This window comes from Lepisma saccharinum, chromosome 14 (genome assembly GCF_977018435.1).
Source record: "Lepisma saccharinum chromosome 14, izLepSacc3.1, whole genome shotgun sequence".
NCBI classification, from domain to species: Eukaryota; Metazoa; Arthropoda; class Insecta; order Zygentoma; family Lepismatidae; genus Lepisma; species Lepisma saccharinum.
Genome location: NC_139242.1, coordinates 14,541,770 through 14,565,608, shown reverse-complemented (window position 1 = coordinate 14,565,608; position 23,839 = coordinate 14,541,770).

Below are 23,839 nucleotides of genomic sequence, written 5' to 3'. Positions count from 1 at the left end.
ATATACCCGAAAATATTATACTAAGATTATTTGGTTTTATCGGCATGAGAAAATGGAACACTTTTTTGTATAAATTGGGATTCTGCAAGAAAAATACATTAAGAAACTGAAACTTACGGCCTTGTGGAAAAATTAACATTAGTAATCTTTTTCATTTTTCAAGAATGTTTATAATTGAAAAAATTGAAAATCTCTCTTATCTTTAACTTCATTTTACTAATACAGGGTGCGGAAAATAATACCTTGCAATGACGTTTCAGCAATGAAAGCACTGTGCGTTGCGTTCTACCCAAGAATATTTTGAACGGTCACTCCATACACAAGAAAAGAACTTTGCTGGAGCATGCGAACGAAAATAAGTCTCTGTGTGGAATGGGGGAAAGCGGATGTAATTACCAGCTTTCGCAGCATCTTGTACTGCTTTGCTCTACACACTCGATTCCCCTCCCCCCATCTTCTCTGCCGCTATGTGCAGCCTTTCTGCATCAGAGATAATCGGAACAGAGTATAAAATTTTCGACCAAAGGTAGAAAGTAGCTACTGTCATACAAAATGAAGTGTACAGTCAACACAGCATTTGCTTCAAACGAATTCACAAAATGATTTCAATTATTTCAATTACTGTCCTCACTTGGCTCGTTTCGTGTTTGAATTAACTACACTTATTATTGTACTTTCTTCTCTGCGTTCTAAATATTACAATAAATACTTAATATAAAACAATGGATTTTATGTTAATATTTCGACTATTACTACCTTCCACTGATGATATGTTACTTATTTCTCTAATAAGAACATATAACTAAAAATCTTATGATTATCAATTTCCCTGATTCATTACTATTTCTTTTTAATCCACTAACTCACCTCTAACCAATATGGCGTCATCTCACATCAAGTACCCTAATTGACCAATCTGTATTTATCTACCTTGATTACATGGAGATCTGGCAACATGGCCCTCGGTTACCATGGCAAACGGTGCTGCCATCTTCAGATATCTGAGTTTATTTAATGGCCAAATGAATTATGCTCTTCGACAAACAGAAAGCGAATAAGCTTCTCTTCTTATTGGTCTTTGCTGTTTGTCTTCAAATCCTGGACAACTAATCGTGAAGGTGGCCACACTTTTCCAAGCCAATTCACAGTGAGATGAGCTTCACATATGTTACAGTATTCAAGAGCTCAAGGTGATAAATGTGGAAAGTAAAGCATAAACACTTAGGTATTTTAAAAGCATTTATTTGACATCTCGTTGTCTTGACAAGTACGTGACACTTCTTGTTGTCTTGATAAGAACATCTTCAGCACCTGACGAGTTGTAAGTCCAGATTTCGGCTTTCGAGGACGACTTCTGTTGTGAGAAAGAATTCTGAAAGAATAACAATTGAAGTGTGTTAAATTACATCCAGCATGTATTGAAATCAGCAATCAACTGTAAGGAAGTAGTTTCTAATCACAAAATAGGATTCTAGGGCATTGTGGCTAGAGATATCTACAATCGTACATATCTATAGTAAAAAAATATATATACTATATTCCCTTTGATGCTGGGTACAAGCTAAGTTTCCATAGGTTTACTACTTGGCTCGCCTACTAAGTATGCATGGTTAGGTTAGGAAACTTGATAACTGCAATATTGCCGGACCCTGTGGCCGAGTGGAATGTAGTCTAGCTGCACACGCAGCCGCGTGCAGATCGTGTTTTCGCGCTCGCTGTTTTCCGTGTGGCAGGTAAGGCAAAATACTCTTGAGTTGAATTGAGCAAGCACTGTTTTGGAGTACGTGCATGCTAATTGAGAAAGACTAGAAGGAATACAAACATGCCGGTACAAAAACAAAATACGCTGAAATGTATTTTTCGTAGTGTATCATCTAGACCTACTTCGCTGGATTTACATAAGTGGTTTCATAACACGTACGGTGTGACATCGAACCAAGTTCAAAGCTTTGAAATTGATTACTATCGAAACTGTGTATTTGTGAAATTTGTAACGAGAGTTGTGGGTGAGCGATTATTAAATGATTATGGAGCTGAAGTGCCCTATTGTGATGCAGACGGATGGCATAAAATAGATGTGGAATGGGCAGACCAGCAGAGTGTTTTTGTAAGTGTGCATGTAGTGCCAGATGAATTAAGCCACAATGTGATTCGTAATGTAATTAGTGAATACGGTGAAGTGCTGAATGTAAAGGGAGAGAAGTATTCAGAAGAACATATGTATAGAACACGAACAGGGTGCATTGTGTTTAAAATGGCTCTGTGGAAAGCAATCCCTTCATACATTACCATACAAGGAGACATGTACTGGGTAACTTATTCTGGTTAAGTACGTACGTGCAGCGGGTGTGATTTGGAGGGACACAACTTCTCAGAATGCCCCTCGCGACGACCCTGAGTTAATAGAACTGGAAGAGTCCTTGTAAAATTGACCACTGGAACGACCCCTATGGTGTACCAACCTACAGTACTTCAAGTACTGACAAGACCCCAAAACTCGAATACAACATCAAGCGAAGAGGTAAATTGCCATAGATCCAACTCCCATTTCACGAATGAAACAACAGAGACACCCGCCACGGAACCAGAGCTTCACACACAGTTAACACCAAACGATCCAAGCCAAAAGAAGAGCACCGACAAAGACAAAATACACAACAAACAACAAGGTGACAGTGAAGGTGAAAATGAAGAGAGTAGCCAACTTTCCAGCTTCAACTCAAACCCCTTAACAACACTAGACAGACCTGACAAGGTACAACACACCTCAGGAATTCCCTCACAACTCTGAAATGAAGCAGACAAGAAGATAGAATTCCAGAAAGTAGAAACCGGCACAGAAGATGGATCCGGGGATGAATCGAAGACAGAGGATGAATTTCCGGCAATTAACACGGATAATGGACAACGACGCTCTTCAAGACACAAGCGATGCAGACCACGATTCGTCCTGCCAATAAGCAAGAAGAAAAAACCCGGGGGAGCTCTGCCTCAACATTCACAGGTACCTGGGGAGCCCTGAGTCAACATCCATGGGTATCTGCACTAACAGAAGAAAGGAAGAAGGAGTGACCACCCCCAGTGTAGGATCCAAAGTTATTTGTCGTGTGCGTCATAGAAAAAAGAAGAAAAATACTGCAGGTGTACATTCTACAATATTTCCTCGAGAGAGTGGAGTAGATACTGACAACACTAATCTAGATTATAAACAGGTTAGTTAGAAACAAATTTAGGCAATGTACCTAAAATTAACAGTGCTAATAGTACTAAATTTTCCCCAAACTGATTTTGTGGACAGAGTAGTAATGTTGAGGAGGTTAAGTAATTTTTGTAAGAGTGTAATGATTGTGGTTATACAGGGCTTTTGATAGATATGATAGAGTGATCGAGTTTTTTTTTTTATATAAGTTCCTTTTTTGTAAAGAAGTTCAACGATTTGTACCACTCTGTTCCATTTCCTTGATGTGGTACTTTTTTTCATCTATTGGTCTTATTGTATTGTGGTGTAAATGTCGGGTATAATGGTTACAAGGAGAGCCTTGGCAATAAGGGGGATACAGCGACGATTACAATAGATAAGTTTACAACACTCCGAATAGGCACAATTAACATTAACAAACTCCAAAACAGGAATAAACAAGAGGTGCTGGGTGACTTTTTTATCCAGTCGTCTCTCGATATAGCCCTCCTCCAGGAAGTTCAAGTGACAAATTTTGAGCTGCTCCCATCTATAGTAGTGAATAATAATGCAAATTGTCAGACAACGGGGACTTCCCTTCTCATGAAAAACACTGTGCTGATCACTAACATTGTGTGTCACCCTAACGGGAGAATTATATGTGCGAAAGTGGCAAATGTTTGGATATGCAATATATATGCCCCATCAGGTACAAATCAGAGACCACAGAGGAACAATTTTTTTGCGACAGATGTGGCGGCTGAACTGCAAGGTGTAAAGGAACATATCATTTGTGGCGGCAACTTCAATTGCGTCTTGTTCCACAAGATCAACGTCCTGGTTATGCAACATCTAATTCACTCCAAAAATTGGTGTCTGGTTTTAAATTGGTGGACGTTTGGACAGAGAAATATTTTGATAAGCAGGGGTATACTTATATTAGAGACAATTGTGCGTCCCACCTGGACCGGTTCTATGTTACCCCAGCACTACGTCAGAAAGTTACTTCGATTTCTCTCACTCCTACATGTTTTTCAGACCACCTGGCAGTGATAATGGCAATTAACATTGATCTTCCCTTAGTGCCTAGGGGATATGGGTATTGGAAACTGAATACGTCCATCCTGTCTGATGATGAATTTAAACGAGCATTTCATGAGCAATGGAGACTTTGGGAGTGGCATTTCCTTCGACATACTGACATCCTTTGTTGGTGGGATGAAATTCTAAAACTGGCAGTTAAGCGTTTCTGTATATCATTCTGTAAAGAGAGGTCTCGTGACTGGAATAATAAATATCACTTTTATTATCGTGTGTTGCGTGAATTAATAGAAGAAGCATCGGCAGGACGACCGGTTCATACGGAAATTAAACATATACAAGCAGTACTCTTAAACATGACCGCACACAAACGTATGGGTGCAAAAATTCGAAGTAGACTCCCTCAGTTTGACCCTGAAGAAGCTGTGTCGATTAGTCACGTGATACAAGAAGGACAAAATGCACAACGGAAACTCATTACTGAACTCGCAGATGGAGCGGGTAATAAGATCATAGCACCTAAGGACATACAACGTATAATATATGAGCATTTTGTTAGGATGTTTTCGCAGCACCAACCTGCCAATTCAAATTATGATTCTGTTGTGGATGCAGTTACGGAAGTACTTTCCGATGATGATAGAACTAAGCTTGATGAGGAATTCACATTCAAAGAAGTATATAAAGCGGTGAAAGCGGCAAAGCCTTTCTCCGCCCCTGGTGTGGATGGGCTTCCTACATGCTTCTTTCAAACATTTTGGACGCTAGTGGGGCCGACTTTAACTGAGTGGGTCAACGCGGCCTTTCAGCAACATAAAATGGGCAAGACTTCCAAGACAGGTATTATAGTATTAGTACCGAAATGTGCAAAGCCGACAGAGATCACTCATTATCGTCCCATTACACTCCTGTGCACTGACTATAAAATTTTCACATGATGTATGATTGCACGTTTAATGCCGCACTCAATCAACTTGGTGGGGGACATGCAATATGTATATGGTGAAAATAAAAACATTTATGCAGTGTTGCAAATGCTTCGTGAAGTGGTTACCAGTAATCATAAGAAGAAAATTTCAAATTATCAAGCGATTTTAGCTCTGGACTTCGAACGTGCGTTTGATTCGCTGAACCATAATTATATGTTTCATGTTTTGTACAAAAGGGGCATACGGTACGGGGGACTTTTCTCGCAGCCCTGCATGGGCTATATAACAACGCTGAATCGAAAATACAGATTAATGGTTTTCTGACAAAATGGCTTAGCACTGTTACAGGTGTCCGACAGGGAGATCCCTTCTTTGCAAGGAATGTTACAAGTAAATTATGATCGAGTGATTGGGATTGTAAAAGAAGTGCTACAAATTAATAAGTTTCGAAACATTAGCTTGCAATCATGAGTCATGTTTGTTAGTGTATATGCTCTTTCGAAAGTGTGGTTTATAGCCAAAATACTTCCGATGCAAATGCTTGATGTAACAAAGCTGAAAAGTGCAGTGAACCGGTTTGTGTGGAATGGGCAGCTGTTGCGTGTAAATCACGAGACCTTGTGTTTACATAATGCTGGGGGAGGCTTGAATCTTGCACACGTGCACCACAAGAGCCAGGCACTCTGCATTCAAGCAGACATAGAGATGATGATTCAGAGCCCTGATAGCCTTACTAGTCATGTTCTTCGAGACTGCTTGGCCCATATACAGTTGGATTCCTCCATAAACGTGACTAACCTCCCCCACAACCTTAGGTACCTCTGTGATACCTTAGTAGAGATCTGCTATGGCTTGCTACAAACTCCTACCCTGCCTGTTCCAGTGGTGTCGCAAATGTACAGAGGAATGCGTGTAGCGTCTCAACAGGCGGTTAAAATAGTTGCAAGATACCCGGAAGCTCGTTGGCCTGTGGTGTGGAAAAATATACACGCGAGGCATCTGCCAACAAGAATACGATTGGCGTGGTTCGTTATAGTGCATCAAATACTACTGACTCGAGTGAAACTGTATGATCTGCACATGGGAGATTCATCATTATGTTTAATATGTAACGTGCCTGATAGTTTAGTGCATAAGCTCAGTGAATGCTTAATAACCGCTACGTCATGGAAATATGTTGCGAAACTCGTAAGTGTCATCTGTCATACCAATGAGAAAAATATTACAATTGATCATCTTCTGTTTCCCAATTTTAGTTATTACCCAAAAAAGAAACAGAACAGTGTACTGTGGTTACTGGGGAACTATGCTTTTTTTGCCTCTACTTATTAGCAACTTCACTTTCATGAACAATGAACATAACATGTACATTACTTAAGGCACACATCTCAAAATATGTTGGCAAACAAAAAGAACAATGTCTATGCAAATTTTCTTCCCGGGTTCGAATCCTGCTGGGCTTGGTTGTTTGTGAATGTCCATTCACCAATTTCATCATTCATCACTCATCCCCATCTTCGCAAATTAGCCAAGAGTAGGGTGACCAGACACGTACATGTAAAAAAGAGGACAGAGCATAGTGAAAAAGGAGGACAAAGTCATAGAAAAGAGGACACCGCAAAAATGGCAACTCATTTGCCATTACTCATAATTAGGGACGTGAAGTTTTCGTTTTATTTTCAACTGAATTTAGATGTTATTTAGGGCAAAATTCGGTGTTATTAATTTAAAATCGGTTATTTATACATGCATATTTACTGTTCCTTCTATGATTAAAATTTTCACATTGCTTTAGTTCTGGAAAATTGAGGCAAATTTTAGTTTTAATTTCAAAAAGATAAATTTAAGGCTTACCTTTGTTAGGAATTACCAAATTTATTCCATTTGGAAAACTATTTCGTCTCATCAGCCAGTAAATATGAAATGTATATTGAATGATATCACCCAAATCTTTGAAAATATTCATACATATAACTTTCTACAACAATGCCAGGAAAATCCCTCTGCGACCTCAAATTAGGCATTTTGTGTACGCACACTCGCATACACAACCTCTCCCCCTTCCTAATCAATTTCCCTTCTGGGAAGATCCCTCCCCCACCCGCCCCGAGCAAATTCTATTTCAGGAAGAGGTTAAATAGCCTACTGTCAGTCATATCTGTGCCAAACTGCAATAATGAAGCGTGACAATTTCGATTTAATCGAACTTTCACCAGCTAGACTAGAAACTACAGATCAAATAGCATTTCAGGTAGTACTTTTTGAACAAAAGAAGTGTTATCCCTAGTTTATATTGCATATTTTGCGACGTATTTCGTGTTAAAGTGCAAAATTCGGGGTTATTCTGAAAAATAGCATAATTCGAGTTATTTTGCGATTCCGAAACACCGAAAACTTGCTTCCTTAATTTACCCAAATCGATTTTACACACTTTATTGTGTTTTCTTCAAGTATTCGGTGTTATCGTTAAAACGAAAACTTCACGTCCCTACTCATAATTTAATCAATATAAATCTGATGATTTTTTAAAATAATTTCCTATTACCTTTAAGCAACGAAATAAATCTCCTAATCGTATTATTTAGCACAGGACAATCATAATTAAGAATATGTATAGTTTCAAGCACAGAATTTTACTCTTTTTACAATTCTTGGATATAAGAATGAAATATCACCATAAGTGAATGCAAATGTGACAAGTAAGCTTCGCATTAACTTATTTCCAAAAAGAGAACTTAAATTTTAGGTAGTTTAGATTGTGTCAGGAAATATGATTTTAATGCCACGAATATTTTTGCACTCTTTCAACAGGAGGATAAAGTGACAGCCACCTTACACTTTACCTCATATTCGTTTCTTCTATCCTCTAAAAGCTGGATATTTTTTTGCAAGATCATTGATGAATTTACACTTTCGCTTCGTTATTTCATAAAAGTAAATGTGACTTAATAATCAAAATTCTCACTACGCGTTTCTGTATCGCATATGTATGACTCGAAAATGAACTGGCCGACCTCTGTGGCGGAGTGGTTAGCACACCGCGCCACAACTCCAGAGGTCCCGGGTACGAAAAATCAGTTGTATTCTGAGAATGGGTTGTAATCCCAGAAGTTAAAGAAGAATCGGTTGTATTCCGAGAATGGGTTGTAATCCCAGAAAATAAATATATCTAGATACATGCTGATATGAAATTAAGGCTGATGTGAAGAATTATTGTAGCTGATGGAAACACTTAGATGGTTAACTTAGAGAAGAAAGAGATTTCTTTGAAACGGAAAAATCTGAGCTAACTGATAATCTGTAGAGAGATTGCTGAAAGAAGAAAAGGGTGAAACGAAAATTACTATTTGGGCAGGACATCGTCAGGTAAAGACTATCTTGGAGAGATTAGACGAGCAGACTTGCAGGAGATGAACTATTGAAGAATTATATTTTGTATTTAAAAATAACTTAAGAGGTCACGAATATTTCCGGAACGTGGTGATAAGATTTCTAGAAACGAAAATAGAAAGAAGAGGGAAATAGAGAGATGAGGAAAAATGCTGCATGCCAGGAGATATAATTGCACACAGAAAGTGAAAGGGAATAGAATGCAAGTCAATGAGAAGAGTCCAAGGAGATGTAGTGATAGTGGAAAAATTTATCTATTTCCAAAAGATTTCTTCCAATAGAGAAATTTTTCATCCTCAACGAGGGGGATATTGTGTCACATGCCAGTTTCGATGAGACAATGAAAGTTGCAAGGAGGAATGGTTTCTCGGAATCGACGAGAGATGGCAGCACGCTATATAAAGAGGGGCAAAGGAAATTATAAAAAACTTAGAGCGGAGAAGAGGGATTATATATATTATAGTAAATTGAGAAATATATAAAAGAAGAGTTCAAATACTATAAAAGAAATAAAAAGAATGTTGTATATAGTAAATTAAAATAATTAAGAATATGGCTGCATATGAAACGTTTAGGAAAGTTATTAAGTAAGCGAACAAATTCAGAAATCTATCTCTTTTTGATTCTCTGGCAAGGAGAACGTCGCCATGTTTTGGTTGCTTGTCCCCGGTGGCGCTGTTGTCAAATTAGATGCCCCGAAGCACTTTACGGTTGCGCTCTTTATTAGTCGCACTGGGCCATTGGTAGCGCTTGTTATTAGTGATCCTGGTTATTCCCCTTTGGTCGTTAAATAGGAGGTGGCGCTATTGTCAGTTTAGTCGACCCTACTCTTTCTACAAGTATAGCTTGTATTGTTGCCAAAGAAGTGGGGAAAGCGAGCGCATAAATAAGATTACGCTTTAAAAAAGAAAGATAATAAATTAAAAGAAGAAGAAGCCTTTTCCATATTGAAAGAAGAAGCCTTTTTGATAAAAGAAGAAGAAGCCTTTTCCATATTAAAAGAAGAAGACTTTTCCATATTAAAAGAAGAAGAAGAAGCCTTTTCCATATTAAAAGAAGAAGAAGCCTTTTCGATAATAAAAGGAGAAGAAGCCTTTTTGATAACCAAAGGAGAAGAAGCCTTTTCGATTATACATATATATATATATATGTTTTCTCTGTATTTTGTATAGTTCTCAGAATATAAATCTGCATTTAACTATATCCTCTTGGCTATAAAATGCTTTCTTATTTGGAATTCTCAAATAAAGAACCTATCCCCCTGAGATTAAGATATCTGTAGCCGTGGTAAATAACATTTAAGTACGTACCCCCGAGGGGCGTAGCAGTATGTATGATTAAAAAATGAACTGGCCGACCTCTGTGGCGGAGTGGTTAGCACACCCCGCCACAACTCCAGAGGTCCCGGGTTCGAATTCCAGTCTGGGCATGGGTGTTCTTTGTGAGTGCCCCTTCATCAAAATCATTATATCATTGCTCATCCTCATCTTCGCGATTAGCAAAAGTGGCAGAAGAGGGAATTAAAATAAACCATATCAGTCAATCAAAAATGAACTGCTCAAATTACATGTGTTTCACAAGTCTCAGATTGCGAAGCAAATAGTTACAATAATACATACTAATGACTAGGGGTGTGCGGGACAGGACATTTTTTGGTCGGGACGAGACGGGAAAATTTTTAAATCCCGACGTTCGGGATGGGTAAAATCCGCAATTTCCCGAGAAATTTTCAGGAACGGGTAATGATAAAAAAATTCCCGACGCTGTGGAAATCGCGAATTTGACGTCATTTCCCTTTCTTTCAATTTCGAAAATATAAAAGCTAACAATTTCAGACTTATAATGCAGAAAACATCAAGAATTAACCACTTTTTAAAACGACCATTTAGAAGTTCCCAACAGCTCGGGATCTCGAAATGTCTGGAAATAACTTCCTGAAAATTTTTAACCAACTTTTCTGGATCCCGCACACCCCTACTAATGACTCAGTCGGGAAAGTGATCATGTTGAGCTCCCAGCTGCTAGGTGAGCATTGCTCTCATATTTAACGCGCCCCCAAGTGATATGCATATCATTATGTGTGGAAGCAATCTCTATGCAGAACATTTGCTACGGTCGATGCTATACTCTTTCTAAAAAAAAGAGGACATTTACAGAATTCTAAAAAATCCGCCCGGATGCCGGACAGACACCTAAAAAGGAGGACATGTCCGGATAAAAGAGGACGTCTGGTCACCCTAGCCAAGAGGCACAAAACGCGAAGTAAAATAAACTAAATCAATTAATCAATCAATAACTGCAATAGTACTAAGTATAATGTTTTTTTGGTGGCTGCACAAAATAGGTTGTTAAAGTGAATGTTACTACACAATATAAATGAATCGTGTGTTTCAAAACTCAAGGAATATTAATAGTGCTTCTATTTCTAAGCTCGAACCATTTTACTTCGATTGAATTTTTACTTGTTTGTTAAAATTCTACATAAAACAACAAGACTTACTTGCACATGCTGCTTCTTGACCCTGGCTGGCTTCAGATTTGACACAGATTGCTCTCTAAATTTTTTCTTTTTTTTTTCTTTCTTTTTCATTTTTTCTTTTTTGGGTATACCATCACGGACTGGAGTAGCACTCTTTAAGAGGTGGGCTGACCACACCTCCCACCCTTGGCTTTTTGAGCCCCCTACAGATCTTGAGGGCCTCATGGATTAGGTTCCTTTTTGTCCCTTTGAGGACCCCCGGTATCCCTTAGAGCCCCCAAATGCCCCTAGGGAGAAAGGCAGCACTGGAGAAGAGATCCTGGACAATGGGGGAGTCCAGGTTGGAGGGGGGCATGGGGTATCTCCATGCCTTCCGCCCTCCTTCCCGCCAAATCCCCCCTCCACATAGCAATGAACCCCCCAGAGTTCCCGGATGCCGTAGTGATGGTGCAGCAGAAGAGGATCTAGAGATCAACCCGCCATAGTGAGCGTCGAAAGGGACGAGAGAGGCACACACACACACACACACACACACACACACACACACACACACGCACGCACATGCACGCACGCACGCACATACATACAGGCACACAAAAAGAAAATACTACGAGTTATTAAACTAAGAACTGAGGGGGCAATTGGAGGGTGAACTACGGTGACTCCGGCCGCCATACAGCAGCCAGAGATCACCCTTATACACTAATGGTGTCTCCTGCCGCTCTGACAGCTGGAGATCACCCTTAAATATAACACAGGCATAAAAACCCACATACTACCTTAGCAATAGAGTAACACGGAAACCCTATGAGTGTGGAGATAGTCTTTCTGTAACAGCATGTTTAAGCCCAGCCTTGTCACCATTCTCCCTTGACTCTCGTTGCCAGGTGAAACTCATGTAATGATAAAGATGAGTGATTGTGGTGGCGACAGAATGGATCTCATGTCAGAAACTACTTGAGTGATACCACAAATACTTTAAACTATCATTGTTCTTATCTTGAAACTTCACCTAAAGTAACTTATATTTAACTAAACTGAACCTACCTAGACTTTAATCCTTATCTCTGTTACTATCATTTCCTGTCTGGAATCCTCGAAAACTTTGCAACATTGTTTCCACACTTATAAAAGTAAATTCTAAACTTAACTTTCTCGACAATTCTTGTGAATGTTCTAATCATTTTGCACCGATTTTACTATTCGGTCTCCTCAAACACCCGATTACTTCCAAAGTTTTGTCCTTGTGCACTGAGCATCCCGCTCTGATCTAGTTCTCAGAAAACTTAATAATGTCAATAATATTCTGTTTTTTCTATCATTATATAGACTCCTAACTTCTTTTCATGTATACCCTCTCTAGGGAATTTTCTGAATTTGGAGCAATGGTAAGTTCATAAAAATGAAGTTTCCTATTATTTACTCTAGCTTATAAAAGTCAGTAATATTTTTTCTATTTCTCCTAAGGGGCACTTCTTTTACTAAGTACTAATTATACATATTGATTGATTTATTTATACATATAACTTGTTCAATTACAAGTACTTCATTACATAAAACTATCTTCATTCCTATCAGAAACTTTCACCTAAGATAAACTTCTACTTTAGGTAGAAAGCGCTTGTATGTTAATACTAATACATATCTTTGATGACTATATGTTAAGTCAGATTGCTAAGTGTTCATTTTACCCTAGCTCTGACATTTTATTATGTCACCTTCAGACCTAGTTCCCTATATTTGATGTTCAACTCAACCTTAATAGGTTTTAGATTCCTATTTTATATGACTTATTCTATTGGTAATAATCTCTCCAACGTACCCTATCTTTCCATTTCTTTCAATTTCTCTTCACCTAAACCTTAATAGGTTTAGTTTACTATTTGATATGGATTATTCTATTGCTAATAATATCTCCAATGTGTCCTATCTTTCCATTTCTCTTCACCTAAACCTTAATAGGTTTTGGTCTCCTATTTCATATGGCTTAATCTATTGCTAATAATCTCTCCAATGCGACCTATCTTTCCATTTCTTTATATTTGCTGTAACTAAAGATAAAGTGTAGCTAAGTTTAGGCTCAGCCTCGTTTCGGAACTTTTGTCTAACATATTTTAATTTCAATCTTGTTTGCATTGCCACGTTCAATTTATCAGCTTTTAAACGTTTTACACCTCTCCTTTACTTGAACAAACGTCTTATCACTAAGCTGTTAATCATAAAGAAGCGACTGGTCGGTACTGGACGGCATTTTTCTATACCCTGGAAATGTATCTATTTTAGTTCATAACGAGTTCTTTTCAATAACTTCCTGAGATATCATAAGCTTTCCGTGATTTACTATAAACCCTGCTGTAGATCACTGTTTCCACAATTGTGATTTGTTCACACTGGCGCATTAACGGTAAAAAAAAACTTACGGTGGAGGGTACTGCACGACTTTCCCCGATGCTAATCTTACACGCTATTTATGTGGTTGTTAGGTATGACGTGTAAAGAGACTAATGAAAATGCTGGAAATTATGTGATGAAGAATCAAATTGGAAAAAATCAAGGAAGTTGCATAGGTGTAGTAGAAATTGATTATGGAAGAGATATTGCCATGGTTAAACATGGTTTCGGTAGAACAGAAAAATGTATGTAGAAAAGTCCCAAAACATGGAGGTACAGAGAGAGAAAGAGAGAGTAAGACAGAGAAGATGGCAAAAGAAAGCAAGGAAGAAACATAGAAGCAATCTGGTCTCCTCTTTCATCGTTTAAAACTGAATGTAATGCCTGTCTCCGTTGCAGAGTGCTTGGCGCTACGAAGCCAGAGAGAGAGATCCTAGGCTCGAATCTTTCATAAGACATGGGGTTTCATGAATTCGTGATCCATCCTCATTGCCGCGATTAAACTAGAGAAGTACAAAGCGGCGTAAAATAACAAATAAACAAATACAACTAGAATGTAGCCTAGGAAAGTGAATGGAAAAGACTAGAATCGTAGGAATGCAAGTGAATGAGAACAAAATGAGAAGGAGTATGAACAGAAGGACCCGGATGTAAAGCTGTCCGTACACGATTCAATTTTCTTTATTGAATCAGAGCAATCACGATCCAACAAAATCGACAATTGAGGGCCGTTGAACTGGGTTCTTATTGGAAATCTTGATAGGTCTGAAAATTCACGTGTACACGATCGATGAAAAATTCAATTTCACATTTTGCCAAAAGGTGGCACTGTGTACGTCAAGAATAAAATAAACAGATTAGCTATTAACTGCGAAAAAGAAATGTTCTTTCCATAGAAAAATGTATAAGTGGGTTTCATGTAAAGGCAGGATGTGCACAGCCGCCATGTTTGCAGCTAATTTTATTTGCAAGGAAATATCCACGACATAGCGTTCGTTACATCTGCACCAACTACACGTTTATCGTAAATCACGAATGTCTGTGTTGGTGTCTATCGCCTGCCCGCTTTAATTCCGTATACTTTCAAGAACTGGCCTCAATCATGGCTGCTCGAAGCCACAATGCAACAGTTTCCGATGTAGGTGAAACATACCTAGATCAGAAACTCGAGAGAACTATGGTCTAAGTGTAATATACTGCAGCAGAGGAACTGTGTGATCATATTGAAAAAATAACAGGATAAAATATCATTTTCACAGATATGTGTGTTTCACTTTGTTTGCCTAAACTGAAATTTAGTATCAACTCAAGATATATTTCACGGCTGGTTGTTGAATGCAATTCATTGTCTCATCACTCCTTGCTGTAGAAGCATACATTATTTTATGTTGCGATGTTGTATAATTGCGAATAAATAAATAGAGACAAGGATATTACACGATTTTGACTTTCACTACCGCTTGTTTCCTCTTTCCGCACAACTTTCTCTTCGCCAGAGAACATAAATAAATGGCAGTCTGTACCTCGATGCTATTTCGATAATCCATTTTAATAACATGTGCTCTGATTGGTCCAGAGTTTGTCACGAAGGGCTTTAGTTAACCATTCGTAATTAGAAAGTATTTGGCGGTAATCTTGAATTCGAGAAGAGATATGGTGTGTGCTCTGGCGTCACTTGCTTTAAGACTGGAATTCAATGTGTTGTTCGTGTATCATTTGATCGTGTACGGACAGCTTATGAAATGACATGCTGACGAAAGAATCAAAGAGAGAACTCCTAGTGGATAACTTTACCAATGAAATACCATTTCGAGGGAACGTGGAGATTGAGAAAGAGAGAGGGAGAGAGAAGGAGGGAAAGAAAGGGAGGAGTGAGAGAGAAAGAAGAAAGAAACAGAATGCGAGCGAGAAAGATAGAGAGGGAGAGAGAAAGGGAGAGATAAAGAAAAATAAGGCTACAGAGGGGATGAAAGAAAGAAAGAAGAACAAAGAGAGAGAGAAAAAAGAAAAGGACAGAGAGAGATAAAGAAAGATAGAACTAGAAAGAGGCAGAAAGAAAAACGTGCACGAGAGAGAAAGAGATAGAGGGAGAGAGATGGAGCTAGAGAGAGAGAAAGAGAAAGAGAGGAGGCACACAAACAAACAAAACATTGAACCCTAAAACGGTTTAATAATAGATCTACATTAACAAAATTGGTCTTTGTTTAAAAAGTATAGACCTGATGAATTTCAAAATCAGGAATCCTGAGCTTACTGAAGGCATGGATATGTGATGTTTGCCCCAGTAAGATATTTCAGCAGTTCATAATGATCAGCATGCAGAGATATACGTGTGACATAACACAAACTTCGATTATAAGCAATGCATTAGTGAACACATCTTGATACACACACACACACACACACACATCTTATGCCACAATAAAGAAGGTAAAGCGAGTAAAGAAAATAAAGAAAATGGAATGAACATTAGTGTTCGCGGTCCAGTGACTCATGTCTACATTCAGTGGTCAGTTGCTTTTGGATGCCTACACCATTTACATAGACTAAATTTGAATCTTGTAGAAGGCATGTGTGTTGAGTTTGTGTCCGTATGTAGTACTTCATGTTCATCGTCGCGATAACCTCAGAAAATAAAAATACGACATAAAGTAACAAAAAGTACGTCATTTGCCCCATTTAAAAAAGAAACAACTATAGTATAGAATTCTCGGTTATCTCTGTCTGTAACTGTATAAAATGATATGACGCGATATCCTTTATTGAGAAATAGCCTTAGTACATACTTAGCTCACTTTACCTAACTATGTAGCTTTATTAAATAATTGGTTGGTTGAGTTGGTGTTTTAAGTACACTTTGTGCACAGTAAGGCTAATCAGGACTGGACCTACTATAGATCGACCACAAAGAAAAAAACCTTGGGACCAAAAGTCCCCGCGCAGCTTTCCCTTCTTCCCTCCACTTCGGGCCATAAGGAAGCATGGCCCACTCTCCCCCTCCCCTACTTGCGGGGGTACGGTGCACAGGAGTCGCGGGTCTGCGCAGGTTGTTTTGCTCGTGGTTCCACTATATGTGCCTCCACCAGGTATCGAGTCTGGGACCCCTTGATTACAAGGCGACGATGCTACCACTGCACCATCTGGGAGGCCCTTTATTAAACAATTGTTACATTGGTTTGCCACGAAGTACGAGGAAAGTCGGAGAAGAGGGAGCCTCAGGAAGAAAATCACCCCTCAAGGTTATCTGTTATAGTAGTGTTTAATATTTTAAAGTTTTTTCGTGTCCTCCTCTAAAAATTTTAAAGTTGAATGACTGTAAAGGTCATACAATAAGATGCTAGTCATACTGATTCCAAAACTTGAATTTTTAGCTATAAAGGGAATATTTATAGAATGTAGATGTTTGTCTGTGCTTTTTAGAAGATTTTGACATCTAGATTGTAAATAGTTTTTAATACTGTCTCTAGCTTGAAAACTGCACGTGACAGAAACAACGTGTCACTTTTGAAGTGGATTCCTACACGATATGTTCTGGGCCATTGACTGTGGCGATGGAGTGGTTAGTGTAATGCGTTCTGAAGACAAGAGTTCTTAGGATCGGATTCTGTGCAAGGCATGAGTGCAGTGCCCAAGGGCTGAGCTCCTAGATTTGCTTTATTTTTATGGGATAATATATGTCGTAATTAGGCTGAGGTTTTGCTCTGAAATGCCGCTTTTGGTCCTTTGCTAGGAAAATGTAGACTTTTACATTTAAAAATCGTTTCAGGTCATTCTGAAAGGAATACGTGAATTTTACAGTGGCTATTTTTGCATACTGTCTATTTCGAAAATAATTGCCTACTTGAGTACCTAAAATGAGAAAGTGATGAAAAATCAGTTTAATATCTGCATATTCTGGTTGGATTTTGAGTCTCTTTTCCTCCTTTCAACCCATGTCCATCAACTTTATCACTCTTTGCTATCACATGGTGCGTTAGTTTGTAACAGCCAATCAGAGTGCACTGTAGTTGAAGGACAATGCATCTGCAACAACTAATCAAATTGCATCACATCACCTTAAAGGGAAGAGCAAAGCTCTAACCCCTCATTCATTAGAGAGGTTGTGTGCAATAGATGCAGTGCTCTTTTGCCTGACTATTTTGAGATTTGTGTTTATCGATTCTCATCCTAGTTGTAAGCCATTTCCTCCCTTACTTTCTTAACAATATAACGATGGATGCAAAAATTATATAGGACACGGAATATCTTCACATTATGAAGTATTTTCTTAACACTAATAAGTAATTAAGTTGTGAGATTTATTTAAAGTATGTGAAAAAACATGTTCTTTTAAGAGCGAGGACTTTATTTCTAAAATAAAATATTAAACAGGCACATTATTGATTGGGCTCGAGCGCCAGAGGCCCATATAAGTTGGCGCCACTGTATTGTGTCTATCCTATCTATCCTATCATTCACCTTGTTTGTTGTTATTCGACTGAGGAAGTAAAAAAAAAAGGGGCAGTAAATTATATAGAATAGAGTGGTCTGAGACTGTTGCCATCTTTTGAATGGCTTTCTGATTGTGGGCCATGAGTCGCTGGATGAATACTGAAAAGAGAAAAAAATGGAAAGGAGATAGAAATGCTTCCAGCTGTGTGAAGTGTAGAGGAGAGAGTGGTGTGAGTTTCCATGTAACCACTACAATCCCTACAACCCTTCCTCTACGGAATTACAACTACGAAGGGAGAAGGGGTTGCCTCGCCTGCCTCTCACAAACACCAACAGATGAGAAGATTTCACCCATGCCCACTAGCTCATCACACCACCCCGGTACCGAGACCAAGATCTCCGGAACGCCCATTCAAACGCAGCACGTCAAAGGGTGGAAGTATGAAGTTTTCACCAACGACTGCTTTTTCAGCAACCTACGTCCCTCCCGGCCTGGGTTACATCCCCCACGGACACTCACCTCTCCACAGTGCTGGTTCCTTTGCCCCTTTTAACCCTCCCCACCCTACCCCTTTGCCCTATACGCTAGTCGATCCTTAAGAAATGTACTCCAGTTTTTCCTTGGCCCAATAACTGTCTTCTTTTCAGGGGTGGGTTTTCTAAATTTAGACAGCATTTTTAAAAATTTTTTTTTTGGAACCTGCAAGGGATAGATAGCATTCATTTTATCCATGTTTGTGGAAGACTGAAAAATAATATAAATCAGCAGTTTGAAATTTGAGAAATACTTAAAACTATCCATTTTGCCACTTCTCCTGAAAATTAAAGGAGATGCCCCACACAATAAATATTGTCCACGCACATTATATTCAGAAGCTGCAGAAAGAGAGAGTTCTGAATTAGGGATGGCCAGATCCGGATCCTGGCGGATCCAAAATCCGGATCCGGTTGGTTCCGGATCCGTGGTTCTGGAATTTTCAGATCCGGATCCGTATCCACAGATCCGGAATTTTTAGATCCGGATCCATAACTTTCGGATCCGGATCCGGATATGTTTTGCCATTCTCATGCGCTTCTTTGGAAAGTAAGAATGTGCTTATAACATATTGTTACCTGCTAATATACATATATATATAATATACATACATACACACATATATATAAACAGGGTGATTCTAAAGGTATAGTACAAACGAAAACCACAGATACCTCCCATGAAATAGAGACGAAAGTTCCCCTTCCACTTTGCCGAGAGATGCCTCCGTGAGGAGCTAGAAAACGCCGAAAACGTGTGAAAATGAACTTCACACCTCTGTACAGCCAGTACCAGTGAAGATAGAAAGGCGGAACAAACGAAGTCAAAAAGAACACCAAAGTCGCCCATCCGAAAAACACTAGGCGGCAGCTGCGCAACGCATGCGCATGGGGTTCCACAAAGGAAATAGGACTGTCCCACAAGACAAGTGAAGGGAAAGGGTAGCGATCGACAACGGTAGGGAGAAAAGAAGCTATGAAGCATGAAGTAACAATTGCACAGCAGGAAACAAACACCATGACTGAAGCAGTGCAGTCGAGAAAAGTAGTGCGGGGTTGCAGAACCACGGGAGGACGACGTAGGATGTAAAAACACACCGAGAATGCAAGCAAAGTGGTCCGTGACACTCGACAGGCAACAGACACGTACATGGTTCGGGGCAGAAATGGCGGCGCTGGCGGTGCAGCGCAAGGGGAGTCCCCAAAACACAGTGGGGAGACACTGCAGCAAGAACAAAGCACGGTGCAACAAAAGAGAAAGAGGACCGGACGGGGAATGGTACCTGCCAAGGAGACAACAAATGCGGGACGAGGGATTCCCCGTAGCAGCACCGAGGGGATGTCACACAGAGGTCGTGCGCCAGCAGGACAAACACAGCAACTACGGGCACAGGAGGTTATTGCTAATGAAAGGTGCACGTACAGATAGGACCACGTACCCTGTACTGACGTTGTAACAAAGGTCGTGATGGGGCCCAATCAGCCTCTTAGAAATGAAGCTGGAGGCACATCGCTGGGTGGGAGCGGGCGAAAGGCTGCTGGAGTGTTGTACGGACCCCACCACTCCATACGGTGGACAACACTAATGGACGAGGTCGGAATGTTTCCATCCTGATCACCAGGTCCACCGTTCCCAGACCTGACCCGGCTGCTTGCTTCCGAGCGCAACCCCAGCCGAACAACTCGAGTCCCTCCTCGGCCGCAGCCTTCCGCTCCGAAACCAAGCGCCTTCCGCTCCGAAACCAAGCGTGGCCTCACACCACCGCAGCCGCACACTGCCGCGTGGGTGTGAGACCGGGCCGAGCAAGGCTGGACAGATAAACTGCGTGGGACAATCGTGTAATGAAGCTACGTGGGGGTATGCATGTCTGTTCAACTGCTGGGTTACCCCACATTGGTGTACACAAACACCACACGATCGTACGTAGTGCTCCCCGTCGGCTCGAGCAAGACGGACGAAGTACGTGTTGTGGGTGAATGGGGCAAGAATGAAGGACGCTACATGTGTTCCACGATGACAAGGCCCCAGAGTACATGGACATATATATATATATATATATATATAGTGTGTGTGCGCGCGTGCGCGATTTGTAATTAATTAATACACTTACAAGGGAGGTCTAAGTCTCCCCCTCCGATTTCCATGAAACTTGGCAGGTGTATAGAGGCCCCCCTCTCAAATGTAAATTAAGGAGAAATTGAAGTGGGGATCTGACTCCGAAACCACGTAAATATGGCATAGCAAGAAACAGGGGGCATAGGGCCTCTCTATACACCTGTCAAATTTAATGAGAATCGGAGGGGGTCACAGGGGTCAGATGATCCCCACGTCAATTTATCCTCATCTTGACATTTGAGGCGGGTTTTGCCCCCTAAAACAGTTTTTTAGCCGAAACAAAAAAAAACAAAAAAACATGTATTTCTTCCTTTGGGCACCTCTATACACCTGCGAAGTTTCATGAAAATCGGAGGGGGACACAGGGATCAGATCCTTACTTCAATTTGTCCTCATCTTGACATTTGAGGGGATTTTGCCCCATAAAACAGTTTTTAGTTGAAACAAAAAAACACGTATTTCTTCATTTGGGCCCGTTTATACGCACACCTGCCAAGTTTCATGGAAATCGGAGGGGGACACAGGGGTCAGATCCCCACTTCAATTTGTCCTCATCTTGACAATTGAGTTAGTTTTGCCCTGTAAACCGTTTTTTAGCTGAAACAAAAAAAACACGTATATCCTCCTTTGGGCCCCACTATACACCTGCCGAGTTTCATGGAAATCGGAGGGGGACACTTAGATAACCTCCCTTGTTAGTCTTACACTTTGTAATTATATAACACTGCATATATTATAATGTTTTATTTTAATTTGTAAAACTGTAACTGTAGAACAATTGTATAATTTTTGTATAACATTTCTATCTTGTTATACAAGGGTCACTATTTATATTTTGAGCCTAACTATGAAAAAACAGGAATTTGGCATGGGAAACTGCTTTATTGTTTTTCGAAGTATTCTCCTTTATGGTCAATACACTTTTGCATTCGTTCGAACCATTTGTCAAAGCAGTTTTTTCAATCTTCTTGAGACACCTCCATAATATGGTTTTTGAACGCATAACGGCATCTTCCGCCGACGAAAATCGTTGTCAACGCAATTTATTCTTGACATTCGGGAACAAGAAGAAGTCATTGGGTGCCAAATCAGGACTGTACGGCGGATGACCCATCAATTCGATTTTTTGACTCTTCATAAAGTCGGTTCTTAGACGAGATGTGTGACAGCTGGCATTGTCTTGATGAAGAATGATCCGACAGAGTTTGTTTGTTTTCTGTATTTGACCGAAGACCTCTGGCAAACAAATTGTTGTGTACCATTAAGAGTTGACCGTTCTACGTTCCTCTAAAGGCACAGTTGCCACATGACCAGTTTTCCAGAAAAAAACAGGCAACCATTTGTTTCGGTGTGCTTCGAACGCGAACAACTTTTGTTGGATTGGGTTCATCTTGAAACACCCATACAGTCGACTGCTGTTTATGTTCCGGCTCATATGCATATATCCATGATTCGTCACCTATTACAATCTTATATACGTCTTTTGAAGCACCAAGATTGTATTTATTGAGCATTTGTTTGCACCAATTGACGCGAGCGTCTTTTTGAGTTTTTGTCAAATTGTGTGGGATCCAACGAGAACATACCTTTCTCACAGCTAAATGATCATGTAATATTTTATATATGCTGGTGGAACTAATGCCTATGGTTGCCTCAATCTCACAGTATGTCACACGACGATCTTGCAGTATTATTTTTTGCACAGCATCAATGTTTTCTTGAACAACAACTGATTTTGGACGACCTTCGGGAATCTCGTCAGTGAGCGAATGGCGGCCACGATTAAATTTGTTATACCAGCGTTTCACAGTGGCTTCATCGCCAAATGTGGAAGTAAGTTGATCGATGCACTCTTGTCTTGATAATCCACGTCGAAAATCGTAAAAAAATCATCGCACGAAAATGTTCACGAGTTAATTCCATTTTATTGTTGTCGCGCAATCTCCAAGGCAACATAAACAACACAAATGAAGCTATTGACAAAGCATTTGAAGTACGTTATGGTCAATAATGCCAGACGATTCCGTGCAAACGTCAAATCGTGCCTAACTTCAATCAGTGTTGCCAAGGCTCAAAATATAAATAGTGACCCTCGTATGTGTTAAAGGTTTCATCCTGGAATGGAATGTCTCACATTTATGTGTGTTTTCATTTCCAATACATTTGAATGAATACATATTGGTTTCAATGGCATTTACAAAATCACCTCTGACATTTTATGTTAAACAAGTAAGATTATTTTTGTGCACGAGTGTGTTAGCCGATGCGTAGCAAAGTATTTTAATAACAACACTTGAAAAAAAAATCTTGTAGGACTAACTAATGAAAAATTTCTTTGTAATCGAAGATCATAATACCTTTTAAGGTGTGGTAATATTATAATGGGATTGAGATACGAAACTTCCGGATCCGGATTTTTGGATCCAGATCCAGATCCGAAACTTTCGGACCCAGGTCCGGATCCAGAATTTTCGACCCAGATCCGGATCAGAAATTTTCAGATCTGGAACTCTCGGATCCAGATCCAGATCCAGAACTTTCAGATCCGGATCTGAAACTTTCAGACCCAGATCCGGTTCCAAAATTTTTGGATCTAGATCTGGAACTTTTGGATCCGGAACTTTTGGATCCGGATCCAGATCTGAAACTTTCAGACCCAGATCCGGATCCGGATCCGTAACTTTTGGCCATCCCTACTCTGAATAAAGGCGTTTTGTCATCACCTATTTGAAAATATTTTCAGAACTTTCTTTTTTCCCTTCCCGACCATGATTTTGCACCTTAAAATCTTTTCCCTATTCATCACTTATTGGCTCAACTAGTATTCTTCATCATGCAGATTTCCCTTTAATATATGATTCCTTACCTTTCGTCTGGAATTTCTTAGATTTTACTAAAATTTTACGAAATATCTTCATTTATTCATTCTTAAGAATTATTACAATTATTCTTTTACAGTAAAGTAGAAACAAAATAAGTTGGGACATCTCTTCCCACATGAAATTAATGGGGCCCTTCTCCATTTTCTCAAAAGAGGCATTTGTCCCTTTGTCTAAGGAGAGATGCCTCGCTCTGTCGTGCTCGTTGAAACGACGGTATGCGTTGATATCATAAGAAGAAATTTCAAAATGAAGCTAAATTAACCATTACTTTAGAAGTGTAACTGTAAATAAAACGTTCATCTTTTACTCTTGAGGTAGAAAAGTGATGCAACTTATCTTTTGCCTCAGTAATTTAAAAAGATAAAACATGCGGCAACTCAGATTCCACACGCGATAACGTTCAGGCTGCACTCGAGATCAACGATTAACTTTTAGTTTAAAAACCTCAAAATTTCACAAACAAATTAT